At 48.6% G+C, this 12,213-nt stretch overlaps 2 non-coding genes across 2 annotated transcripts; one reads left to right on the top strand and one right to left on the bottom strand.

The window, feature by feature from the left end:
* The first annotated feature begins 3,545 nt into the window (after window positions 1-3,545).
* Window positions 3,546-3,617, top strand: TRNAC-GCA (transfer RNA cysteine (anticodon GCA)). The gene has a single exon. It is a non-coding gene; the product is annotated as a tRNA-Cys (tRNA).
* A 2,049-nt stretch (window positions 3,618-5,666) lies between these two features.
* On the bottom strand, window positions 5,667-5,738 carry TRNAC-GCA (transfer RNA cysteine (anticodon GCA)). Its single transcript has one exon. It is a non-coding gene; the product is annotated as a tRNA-Cys (tRNA).
* Between the last annotated feature and the right edge of the window lie 6,475 nt (window positions 5,739-12,213).

Below are 12,213 nucleotides of genomic sequence, written 5' to 3' on the forward strand. Positions count from 1 at the left end.
GGAGATACCTTACAAGTTATTGCTGAGAGCGCCCAGGAAACACCCTCACTATCCATTATTTCCGCTAGACCTGTCACTAAAATTAAGTCTCAGAAAGCTCCTAAAGGTGAGGTTGAGATGATTATCATGAAGACCTGCTCAAGTTTTCAAATACGTACAAGCAGAAGCCTGGGGAATATCCCTGGGAATGGTTACTAAGGGTGTTGGATACTGGTGCACGAAATGTGTTAGACAGGGTTCTCTGGAGAGACAAAACCAGATTGCTAGTAATGATATATATGTATATATTTATAAAGATAGATATATAACATAAGAAATGAACTGTTAAATTATATACAGATAGATATATAATACAAGAAATGAACAGTTAAATTACATACAGATAGATAGATATATAATACAAGAAATGAACAGTTAAATTATAAAGCAGTGAGGCACTAGCAGTCCTTTAAGTCTTAAGGGCCGCCAGTTGCTCCTCTGTAGAGAGAACGGGGCTATATATACCCAGGCAGTAAGCAGCAAGGTAGGTCACCAGCTGTCACCAACTGTCGGTCCCCAGCTCCAGAGATGTACTTTCCAATTGTGGGGGCTTAAAAGGACCTCAACTTACAGTGACACAGTCCACAGGCTAGGCATCCCACAGGTAGTGTACCCTTTAAATTGAGGCACAGAACAAGCACGGCAGCCGCACGCTGGTCCAATGATTAAAGAGAGAGAGAGACAAGACAGGTGAGGCTCACCAAGCCATTTATCTCCCCGCCCTTCAATTAATCCCACTTTTGTTTATTGGCCAGGCTGGCACAATAAACTATCGCAAGGAGTGGAGTCAGAAAGGTGGTCAATGATTTCTAGGGCCTGTGGGCAGGGAAGGTGGGTGGGAAGTAAGTGCCTAACCGGAGCCGGGTCGTCTTCTGGTGAGATGAAAACGTTCTGGAATGAGAGAGTTGCCTAGCACTGTGAATGTGCTAAACGTCAATGGTAAGCTTCGTGTTCATTATACATTACCATGATGAAAAAATGAAATTGGCTTTAAGATCATTTAAGGATAAAGTGGGATAAGGTATACAAATTGACTGCTAGATTCAGCAATTTAGGGGTTATTGGTAACCTTGGCAAGAGGCGCTCCAGCAGCGTGAAGTGGGGTAAAGACAGAGGGGGAGGGGAGGAATTAGAGGCTGCCAGGTAGAGATGGCTGCTGCTGTCTCCACAGATGAGACAGAGGAGGGGGGACGTGCAGACCTGTGAGTGTAAAGTGGTGGGGGAGCCTGGGGCTGGGCTCGGAGAAGGACCCGGTGGATGAGTCTGGAGAGGGATGGGTGCTGGTTTTATCAACTCTCTAGGGGAAAAAAAGGTGGAAACTTCCAGTGTGTTGCCGGAATTCCTAGTATAACATTTAGGGTGAAAAGGTGCACATTAGACCTGTATAGAGGAAGGGAGTATAGCCCAGTGACTGCAGATCAAGAGGGCCGTGGTTCAAATCTGGGTGCCCCTTAACATCATGTTGTTTGTGTTTGGTTCCTCCTCATCCAGCTGCCTTTCACGGGTGATGGTTATGGTCCTCCTGAAACTGGAAGCTGAAGGTCAGCAACCACATCCTGGTGGATAACTTCCCCCCTCTTCGCCACACTGGTACCTTGGGTATCTCTTCTCTTGGCATCTGGCCATTTCCCTTGTGTATCTCTTCTCTTCAGTACCCCTGGGACCTTAAAGATGGTGCCACCTGGCTTCATTTGGGCAGACCAGAGAGTTGCACATGTTAGCGCAGACAGTAAGTTAGTGTTGGTTCTCATCCTCACACCCTCCTTCCAAATGAGACAGTCTGGAACCAGGGATGGATGTCAGACCCTCGTGACATCCACTCATTCATTCATTCACACAGTTGCTTCAGCCCTGAAGGCCCACACCCTGGTTTATCTGCTCTAAGAAGGGAAGCAATGATCTTTCATACTTCCCAACTATTAGAACTCAGTCAAGCCATTTGCATTACAACCTGTTATGAATTAAGTATGCCATCCAAGAAAGACATGTTGGAGTCGGCTATGGATTTGATGGTAGCCCCCCCAAAAGATGTGTCAGCTTGGATGGACCATGCGGCTTCACCGCTATACAGTGTTGTACTGGTCAGCCATGTCGTGAGGGAACCCCTCCCATGGTGTGATCTAGTTGATAGGTCAATTAGTTGTAAGGATGAGCGTTGGATGCAAGAGCCTTTAGTCAGGACACAGTCTGCTCCTCTGTAAGGGAGCTGCTTCCCCGAGGTGTGACCTGCGTCACCTTGTACCTTGCAACACACAGAAGGAGGTAGACGTGAGTAGAGAATGAGCGACTTACCAAAAAGGATCCGGAGAGGGATGTACCACATGAAGCCAGCATCCCTACCCAAGGAACCCCTAGACCTAGGGGAAAAGTCATACCAACACCCGTGCACACACGCACCCACACATGCACACATGCCCACGCCTGTGGAAAGGAGACAGGATCTTCCCTTAGAGTCGAGAGAGAGAGACTTCCCCCAGGGCTGGCTTCATAAACGTGAACTCCCAGCATCCTAAACGTGGGAAGAATAGGTTCATGTTTGCTAAGCTACCAGTTTAGGAGCCTTGCTTGTTGAGTGGCTGTGGGTCAGTCTGCTAACAGCAAGGTCAGCAGTTTGAGAGCCTCAGCCATTCCAGGGGAGAAAGACGAGCTTCCTACTTCAGTAGAGTTACCTCTTTGGATTGTCGCAGGGGCAGTTCTACCCTGTCCTGTAGGGTTGCTCACTGGGACTCAGCTCTGGCTCAGTGGCAGTGAGTTGGAGAGAAGTCACCAAGTTATGGCATTGATATCCTCGCGGCATTCAGTAACAAAGACAGAGGCTAAAACCGGGCACCTGTGACCGTAACCTGTTTGCAAGTACTTTTTGATGTTGTCATCAGTTCAGTAAACTCGAGGCCACACAAGCTGGGATGTGTCCTAAGCCCACGTGAGCGTTGTCCTTGTAAAGAGGAGAGCAGCCACAGGCATACCAGCAGCAGTAGAGCGCCACGTGAGGGTCCCCTGTTGCAGCTGCGAGCTAAGGAGCAGGGGGGGAGGGCCTCAGCAGCAGAATCTAGGAGAGCGGCATGGTGCTGACTCCCATTCGTAGCTCCCAGAAGGACCACCATGGCTGACAGTCTGACCTTGGGCTCTCAGGCACTGGACGTACGAAACAAGACATCCGTGCCTCTGAAAGCCACTCACTCTGTGGTAGTTTGGTACGGCAGACCTAGGCAACTAAAAGATACCCTCTTTTCATCTTCACCAAAGGGAGGAAGACCTGGGATTTGGAGACCTTGCCCAGCTCTGGCCTAACCCAAAGGATGGCTAATGGACCAGTGGTCTGCAGGCGGCTCCTTTGCCCTCCTCCCACTGGGGGTCCCAGTGGCCAAGGGTTGTGGAAGGTCACAGAGCTGAGGGAAGGTATTGAGTCATGAGTCAGCCAGTCCCAATGGAAACACCAGTTAATATTAGACAGCTGAGTGCCTCTCACAAATGAAAGGCATTAATTAGGGTATGTTGGCAGGCCAGGGGGTGTAGCTCAGGGGTAGAGCATTTGACTGCAGATCAAGAGGTCCCTGGTTCAAATCCAGGCGCCCCCTAATTTATGTGCCATTTTGAGAGCCAGCCCTCCCACATTCTCCCTGCTTGGACTCTCAGTGAAGGTGTGGCAGTACCACCCGAGGTCACAGCCAGTGCCGCCTCCTCCAAAATACGGAAACCCACAAAAGCTGCCATCTTCGTTGCTCTGATGAGATCCCACAAAGGGGGTGGTCATACAGAATGGAAATGACTGTCTCCCAGGTCTCTGGCTACCAGTCTGAACCCCAGCCATGCTGATCCCTTCAGAGGGCTCTGAGCAAGGAAGCTCTCTGGGGCCAGTGTGCTGGTTCCTGGTAATACGAAGGCTTACCATGTGTCCCCTTGTGTCTGCGTGTCTGAGTTGAGTATGTGTCAACTTGGTTAGGCCCTGATTCTCAGGATTATGTCATTATCCCTCCATCTTGTGATTTATTGAAGTTACCCGCTGTTGCAAGATACGCATAAAGCCGGATTAGAGCTAGCATGAGGTTAGAGTCTCTAGAGCAGGCGTCCTCAAACTACGGCCCGTGGGCCACCTGCGGCCCACCGAGGACATTTATCCAGCCTGCTGGGTGTTTTTGCCACATTTATTTTTGTACTTGAAAATAAGATATGTACAGTGTGCATAGGAATTTGTTCTTAGTTTTTTTAAACTATAATCTGGCCCTCCAACAGGTCTGAGCAACAGTGAACTGGCCCCCTGTTTAAAAAGTTTGAGAACCCCTGCTCTAGAGAATCAAAACCAGGACACTGGGCTATCAAGAGAGAATCTAGCCTGAGGGAAGACAGTGGTATCAGCAGTGTCACCTACGAAGCCATTGAGGCGAACCCAGTACAGCCCACTCTGTGGGTCAAATGCCGGGCCAAAGGTCCATGCTCCCATGCAGTTGCTAGGCAAACGAGCAAGAAGCAGGCAGCAGACGATGAGGCCTGGCAGTGGCTGTGGCGGCTGTGGCTGTAGCAGCAGCTCTTGTGGTGATGGCAGCAGTGACTCTGGTGGCAGCAGCTGTGGCAGGCCACAGGCAGGAGTAGGTGGTAGAGGAAGTCCTAGCAATGACAGATGCCAGGACCACACTAGCAGGAAGAAAACGCTGGCATGCCTCACAACATTCACTTAAGCCACATCAAGTCTGCCATTCCGCCAAGAAGGCATCATTCAGCTGAGACACTGCACCAGGTCTCGTGGGGACCTGGGAAGGGAGACCCCGCTACCAAGCTACAGCACCACGCCAAGTGAACACTCACCGATCACACACAGTCCGCCCCTTGTCAACTTGGCACCTGCACACATTTCCTTGACCATACGCAAGCTCCACACAAAGCTCGCATCTAACAGGATCCCGCTAACATCCACACAACTGAAAATGCACCAGCCCTATTTACAGTTTATATTTTATAAATGAACAAGACAAAATATTTGGTGCATGTGTACTAGAAGAAATACTAACAATTTCAATCCTGGTCTCTGCAACTGCTCACTTGGCCACAGCCGGTGCTTAGACCTACCTTTCTCCACCCCCCATTCTGTATTCCCTCCAACCTTAGCCGGTGTCTCTACTGGTCATGGGCCTTTCCTTGGTGGGATGGCACAAACCTGCATTCCTGAAGGGTCAGGATCATTAGCAGTTACTTCAGAATTGGGGGGCTATACCTTACCATTTGCTTTAATCACAGGACATGGTGGGACTGAAAGACAACCTAAAACATCCCTTGGATTCCAGATATATTCTTATTTCCCTCCATTATGTAATTTCCTCTGGATGATTAGGCTCACTCACCACTCAGCGCAGTGACACCCTGCTTTACCTGCTGCTCCAGAGGCCATAGAAGCGCAGAATGGCAGGAGACATTCGAACCGCCAGGCCAATGGAATTAGCGCTGCAGCTCCAGGTGGGGGATTCTGCCCTTTGGAACTAGGACATGCAGACCTGAAGAGCATAGGTGTATCACCACAGGAAACAAAAACTTACAAATAGATCAGTAGGAATACTAGAGGGACCACCCCCATTTCCAACCCTGGGCTCCTGGACTCGAGGATCCTGGCTAGGGAGTGTGTAATGATGCATAAAAAGGGGCACCTGGATTTGAACCAGGGACCTCTTGATCTGCAATCAAATGCTCTACCCCTGAGTTACACCCCCCCACCGCCCCCGGCATGCTAATATAATGTAATTAATGCCTTTCATTTGTGAGGTAGCTCCCAGCTCTGTAGTAGTGACTGGTGGTTCCTTTTGAGACTGGTTGACTCATGCTGGACACCTTCCCTCAGCTCTGTGATCTTGCAGGCCTCAGACCCATGGGATTGTCCCTGAGGAGGAGGGCACAGAAGTGGCCTCACAACACTAGTCCATTATCCATTACTGTTTTGACTGAGGCTGAGAGCAGACCAAGGTCTTCCAAACAATTGGCACATGTCTTTACCCAGCCCCAAACCCGGGCCTTCTTCCTTTCAGTGAAGACAGGACTGGGCTGTGCCTGTGTTTCCTGGGTCTTCCATGACCAAATGTTCCCATGTGGGTGGTGCGGGTGTCTCACAATCCTGGAGGCCGAGAGTTCAAGGTCTGCATGGCAGCCATGTTGATCCTCCTGAGAGCTCTGAGACAGCGTCTGCCCCATGTCTCAGAAAGAGTTTGCAGGTAGCATGGTGGTTCATGTACTGAGTTGCTAACCACAAGGACAGCAATTTGGACTGACTAGGGCTATTGACTTTTTGGGGGTCCATGACCCCTCCTTTTCCTCTGATATCTCCCATTTGCATTCAGAATATTTTCTTTGTACCCGACCAGCCATTGTACTTTGGAAGTGCCATCATGGAGCTTGGGGAAAAGATAAGGTTAGTTATAGTCAGGCTTTGTGTCAACTTGGCTGGGCCGCAACTCTCAGTGGTCTGGCAGTTGAAGCCTACTAATGCCCCAGGATGTGACCGAACATACTGGACTCAACCTGATAGTGGGCGCCGCTGTGAGCAGCTAAGCAGTTGTAAAGAGTAGGAGGTGGTGCAGCCACTTAACTCAGGTCACAGCCCAGATGCAATTGAAGTAAGTTCCCCAGGGGGGTGGGTGTCTACTTGTTATATACGTGGACACTATGGGAAAGGGCATTGCTGTATTTAATGGTGTTTAGTTCTGTTGTACATAAGGTTGCTATGAGTCGGAACTGACTCAACAGCATCTAACAACAACAATGAGAAAGGTTATTTGCTTCTCTCTGAGCTTGGATTCTCCATCTGGTTTATTGACTTCTGTTTTATGGACTTGACCCAATGGTCTGCCATATTGCTTGCCATATTGTCTTTGTTGGCCTCTGACCTTAGGTTCATTTGCCTGTGCCGTCATCAGTCTGGCCATGAGTTCATCCATCCCCCCAACCCAGGTCTTCAGCCTAACATACCACCCATGAACTTGGGACCTGCCTGGGTTTGGACTTGACTAGTTCCTCAACCATGTGAGCCATTGTATTGCTATCCATTCCTTTGTATCTATACATATAGAAGTGAAAATGGTTTTTCTTCTCTAGGGAATCACATGTATTCTTGATTCACAGACAAAAGGGAAATCTTCAACAGGGTAGAATTTGAACTTGGAGCCAATGTAGGACTTTTAGGATGAAACGGAGGCATGAATGTGTTTTACATGGGGCAAAGAAATAAATTTGGAGTGGTTGAAAAGAAGGATGCCTTGAATTCAATTACATCTCCCCAAACTAGTGTCAGCTTGGCTGAGCCATGATTCTCGGGTTTGGCAGTTTTGTAATGATGCGATATCTCCCATGATGTCATCTGATGCCACATCCACAATCAGGTGACGGCCCTGTTTCACTATAAGGAGCATTTCCCTAAGGTGCAGCCTAACTCATCTCTTCTCCTACAAGACGTTAAAAGGAAGAGAAGCGGGCACAGAAAAAGAGAGCTCAGTGTACCAAGAATGAAAAGTCAGTGGTGGAACGGACCTTTGTATAGAGTGTCCCTGCACTGAGAATCTCCTACACCCAGGGGAAGACGAATGCCAAGACACGTGCTTGTCTCCAAGGAACATCAGGACAGCAGATGTTGAGACAAAGAGCTTCCTGCAGAGCTGACAGAGAGAGACAGTCTTCCAAAGAGCTGGAACCCTAAATTTGGATTTCTAACCTCCAAACTGTGAGAGAATGCGTTTCTGTTTTCCCAGAGCCCTGGTGGGAGGCCTGGTGTTGCAGTCGTTACCGCGAGGTCACTGGGAGTTGGAATCCACTCGATGGCAGTGGGCTGAGTCTGGGGGTTGACTACAATGGGAGCCATCGTATTGCTATCCATTCCTCTGTATCTATACGTATAGAAGTGAAATGGTTTTTCTCTCTAGGAAGAGCGTTGGTGGTGGAGTGGTTTTGCGCTGGACTGCTTAAGTAGAAAGTCATTGGTTTGAAACCACCAGCCATTCTGCAGAAGGAAGAGGAGGCGTTCTACTCATGTGAAGCATTACAGTCTCAGAAACTCACAAAGGCTGCTCTGCCCTGTCTGTCCTGTATGGCCACTATGAGTTGGAAAGGAGTTTCCCATTCACAGTATTTCTGCCATGGCAGTATGATATAGTCCCTACTCTGGAGGTTAAACATATCATTCTGTTTGACTTGTGTCAAGGACACAGATTTGGGGGAACCCTACAAGGTTGAATGTTATGGATTGAATTGTGCCCTCCTCCCCAGAACTATGTGTCCGGTGGACTGGGTCATGATTCTCAGACTTAGGTATTTAATGCTCATCTTGTGTTCTGGGTTTTAGATACTGCTTTACAATGTGTTCATGCGGCAGGACCAGAGATTGTTTGATTACTGAGGAAGGATACAGTCTCCAAGATTATTCCTTATCTTGAGTCCATTTCTTTTGTGATGTCAAGGAGGATAAACAAATGGTCAGGGATCAGAGGAATCTCATTACCAAGGGAGTAAAATCAGGACCAGAGTGTGTCCTTGAGTCCAGGGTCTCTGCACAGAGAACCTCCCAGGCCCGAGGAAGATGGATCCCGAGACACACGGAGCTCTCCCAGGAGCCCGGGCCCACACTGTGGGAAGGAGTCGAGGATACTTTGCTGCGGCATCAGAGAGAGGAATCCTCGCCCTAGAGCTGACACCCTACCTTCCAGCGTCCTAACCTGTAAGTCAATACATGCCTGTTTCTTAACGTGATCCACTTGTGTTACTTCTGTTACAGCAGTACTAAATAACTGAAGTAGAATTTGGCACCCGGAGTGGGTCCTGCACTCACACAGGCCTGAAGTGTGGAAGTGGTTTTGGAACGGGGTAAGCGGGGAAGGCTGGGAGAGTGTGCAGGTGGGTTATGGGATACGCATTGGGTAGCTAACCATGGGGTCAGCAGCTGGAGCGCCCTAACTGCTCTGAGAGAAAGATGCTGCTGTTTATTCCTGGAAAAATTTCTAGTCTCACATGGAGATGAGAACTTATGCATGATTCATAGAGGAAGGAGGGGGTGAGGGTTGGAAGGTGGGGAGGGTGTGGGGGTTGGGGGAGCAAACACACACTATGGTGATTGAATGGGGGGAGTGGAATCTGGTCTAAATTGACTGTGGTAATGATTGTACAATGCTTCTTGATGTGATTGAACCATTGAATTGTGCGATATGTGGATCACGTGCCAGTAAAACTTGAAACAAAGAAAGAAAAAAGATGTATAGCCTCAGAATCCCAAGGGGGCCGTCTGCACCACCCTATAGGGTGGCTCTGAATTGGAACCAACTCAGTGGCAGTGGGTTTGGCTTTGGGTTTGGGAAGGGCGAAACCTGGCGTGTCTGGAAGGAAGAGCCTGCTGGCCGGAGTACGGACGTCAGAGACAGAGGTGGGGAGTGCGTGGCATCGCCACAACACCGAGGGCGAGAGACCGTGAGAGAGAGGTGGTGAAAGAGGCAGGAGGTGGGCAAGACAATCCAGGAGCTGACTTCCAGAGAGACGGTGTATGCACTTGACCAGGAGGCTTCCTGAGGAGTGAAGTGCCTCCCACCACTTGTCGTGAGAGCTAAGCGTGCCAATCCTTGAGGCAAGCAAGCTCAACGGCTGGAGACTGAGGCCTACTGGGAGAGCCGGGTGCTCCAGGCACTTCACAGTAGACCTGAAGGACGCTGTAACGGTTGTCTGAGCGAGAGAGAGGCCAGTGTAGCCCAAGCAGCCTGCGGGGCTGAGGAACCAAGACGTGCCGTGAAGCTGCAGAGAGAAGGTTCATGAAAAGCAGAGCCGTTTCAGGCTGAAAGGTTGGAGCCATGGACTCGTGAGGATCAAGGGTGGGATCATCACCTACTGGATCTCAAAGGTTGGCCTGTGGTCTTCTAGGCTTCAGAGTTGGAGCCTCACTGCTTCATTGCCGGAGCGTGGGGGACAGAAGAAGGGGGCCTGCCGGGGTCAATGGTTGGAGCACTCCTCAGTTGTACTAGGAGAATGGGACCACCCAAGCCATGGAGGAGCTTTGCAGTCCTAATAGGCGTGGAAAGTGAGGCTGACGTGCCAGGTTAAGAGACCACCGTCATGTGTTCAGGGGCTGGAGGACAGGACCACTGCCCACATGGTCCCAGAGCACATGCCTTGAGAGCTTCTGTAAATTGTTCTGCTGGACTTTGGGTTTGTTTAGTGTGCATCGTCCCTTCTTCTTCTTCTCTAATTCTCCCATTTGTACTGGAATTGTCTCCCTCTTCCCTGTTCCACCATGGAGGGTTGGAGGCAGATAACCTAGGAATCCAAGATTCACAGACAAATAGGGATTTTACCCCGGGGTGGAATTTGAATGGGGAGTCAGTGTAAGACATTGGGATGATATGAAGGATCAATGTAAAGAAAAACAACAATAATAACTTCAGAACTGGACCAATAGGTAACATCATGATAAATGGAGAAAAGATGGAAGTCATCAAAGACTTTATGTTGCCAGGATCTACAATCAAAGCTCATAGAAGCAGCAGTCAAAAAATTAACGACACATTGCATTGGGTGAATCTATTGCATAAGACCTCTTTAAAAGTGTTGAAGAGCACGGATTTTACTTTGAAGATTAAGATGTGCTTGATTCAAGCCATGGTATTTTCAATTGCCTCATAGGCATGTGAAAGTTGGACACTGAAAGGAAGACAGAAGAATGATGCTTTTTAATTATGGTGCTGGTGAAGAATATTAAAAGTATTGTGAAATGCCAAAAGAACATACAAATTTGTCTTGGAAGAAGTACAGCCAGAATCCTCCTTAGAAGCAGGGGGGAAGAGACTTCATCTCACATTTTTGGTCATGTTATCAGGAGAGGCCTGTCCCTGAGAAGGACATCATGCTTGGGAAGATATCGTGGATGGGGAGTAGGAAGGAGTAGGATGCTTGACAAGATGGATGAACACAGTAGCTGCTACAGGGGGCTCAAGCTTAACAACCGTTGTGAGGAGGGTACAGGACTGGGTGCTGTTTCATTCTGTTGGATATAGGGTGGCTCTGAGTTCAGAATCGAGGGCATTGACAACAACAAGGACATGTCGGGGTGAATGAGCTTGGCATGTGGCAAAGACCTTGATTTTGGTGAGTCAAAAGAGCAATGTCAGATTTAAATGCATCCTCAAAAACTAAGTGTCAACTTGGCTGGGCATGAGTCTTAGGGGTTTGGCAGTTATGTAACGATGAGTTAGTCTCACATGATGTCGTCTGATGCCAGAGCCTTATATCAAGTTACAGCCTGTGTTTATTGTAAGGGGATTTTCCAAGGTGCACCAACATCACACCTTTTGTTTGACAAGAGAAAAAAAGGAAACAGAAATGGGCAAAAAGAGAAAACTGAATAGTGTTGTGTTAGACCAGGTTGACTAGAGAAACAAATTCATAGACACTCATGTGTGTATAAGAAAGAGCTTTATATACAAGAGCAATTGAATATTGAGAAAACATCCCCACCCAGTCAATATCAAGTTGATAAGTCCGATAGTAGCCCATATATCTGATACCAGTCTATAAAGTCCTCTTCAGACTCACAAAACACATGTAATGATGCTAAATGCAGGACTATCAAAGGCCAGTGGGTGGAAAGTCTTGTGGATCCAGTGGCGTTGCTAGCATCTCGGCACTGGCAGGAGTCTCCACGTGGCTCCTCCAGCTCCCAGGGCATGGGTTCAATCAGCACAGCGCCATGTGTCTTGTCAGAGCATCTCTTAGGGAGTGAGCAGAGAGTCTCCCACCTCCAAGGAGGAAATTATGGAGTTCCCAGAATCCTCCGGAGAAGGCCATGCCCACACAGAGGCCTCACTGGCTATGACCTGATTGATAGGCTAGACTCCACCCTTTTGCTATTAATCCTCTCAAATTGACAAACAATTATACAACTACCACAGACTCCTAAAAGGAAACGCCAGTGGTGGATGGGCCTTTGTATGTGGTTAGCTGTACTGAGAATCTCCTAGGCCCTAGTAGAAGACTAATGGCAAGACATGGGGTCATTTCCAAGGAGCATTGAGCCCAAAGATGTTGAAAGGCAACAAGGCCCTTCCTGCAGAGCTGACAAAACGAGAAAACCTTCCAAAGAAGCTGGTACACTAAATTTGAATTTCTAGCCTCGCAAACTGTGAGAGAATACATTTGTTTCCTCAGCAACCCATTTTTGGCATTTCT

Source organism: Tenrec ecaudatus, chromosome 9 (genome assembly GCF_050624435.1).
Source record: "Tenrec ecaudatus isolate mTenEca1 chromosome 9, mTenEca1.hap1, whole genome shotgun sequence".
Lineage (NCBI taxonomy): Eukaryota > Metazoa > Chordata > Mammalia > Afrosoricida > Tenrecidae > Tenrec > Tenrec ecaudatus.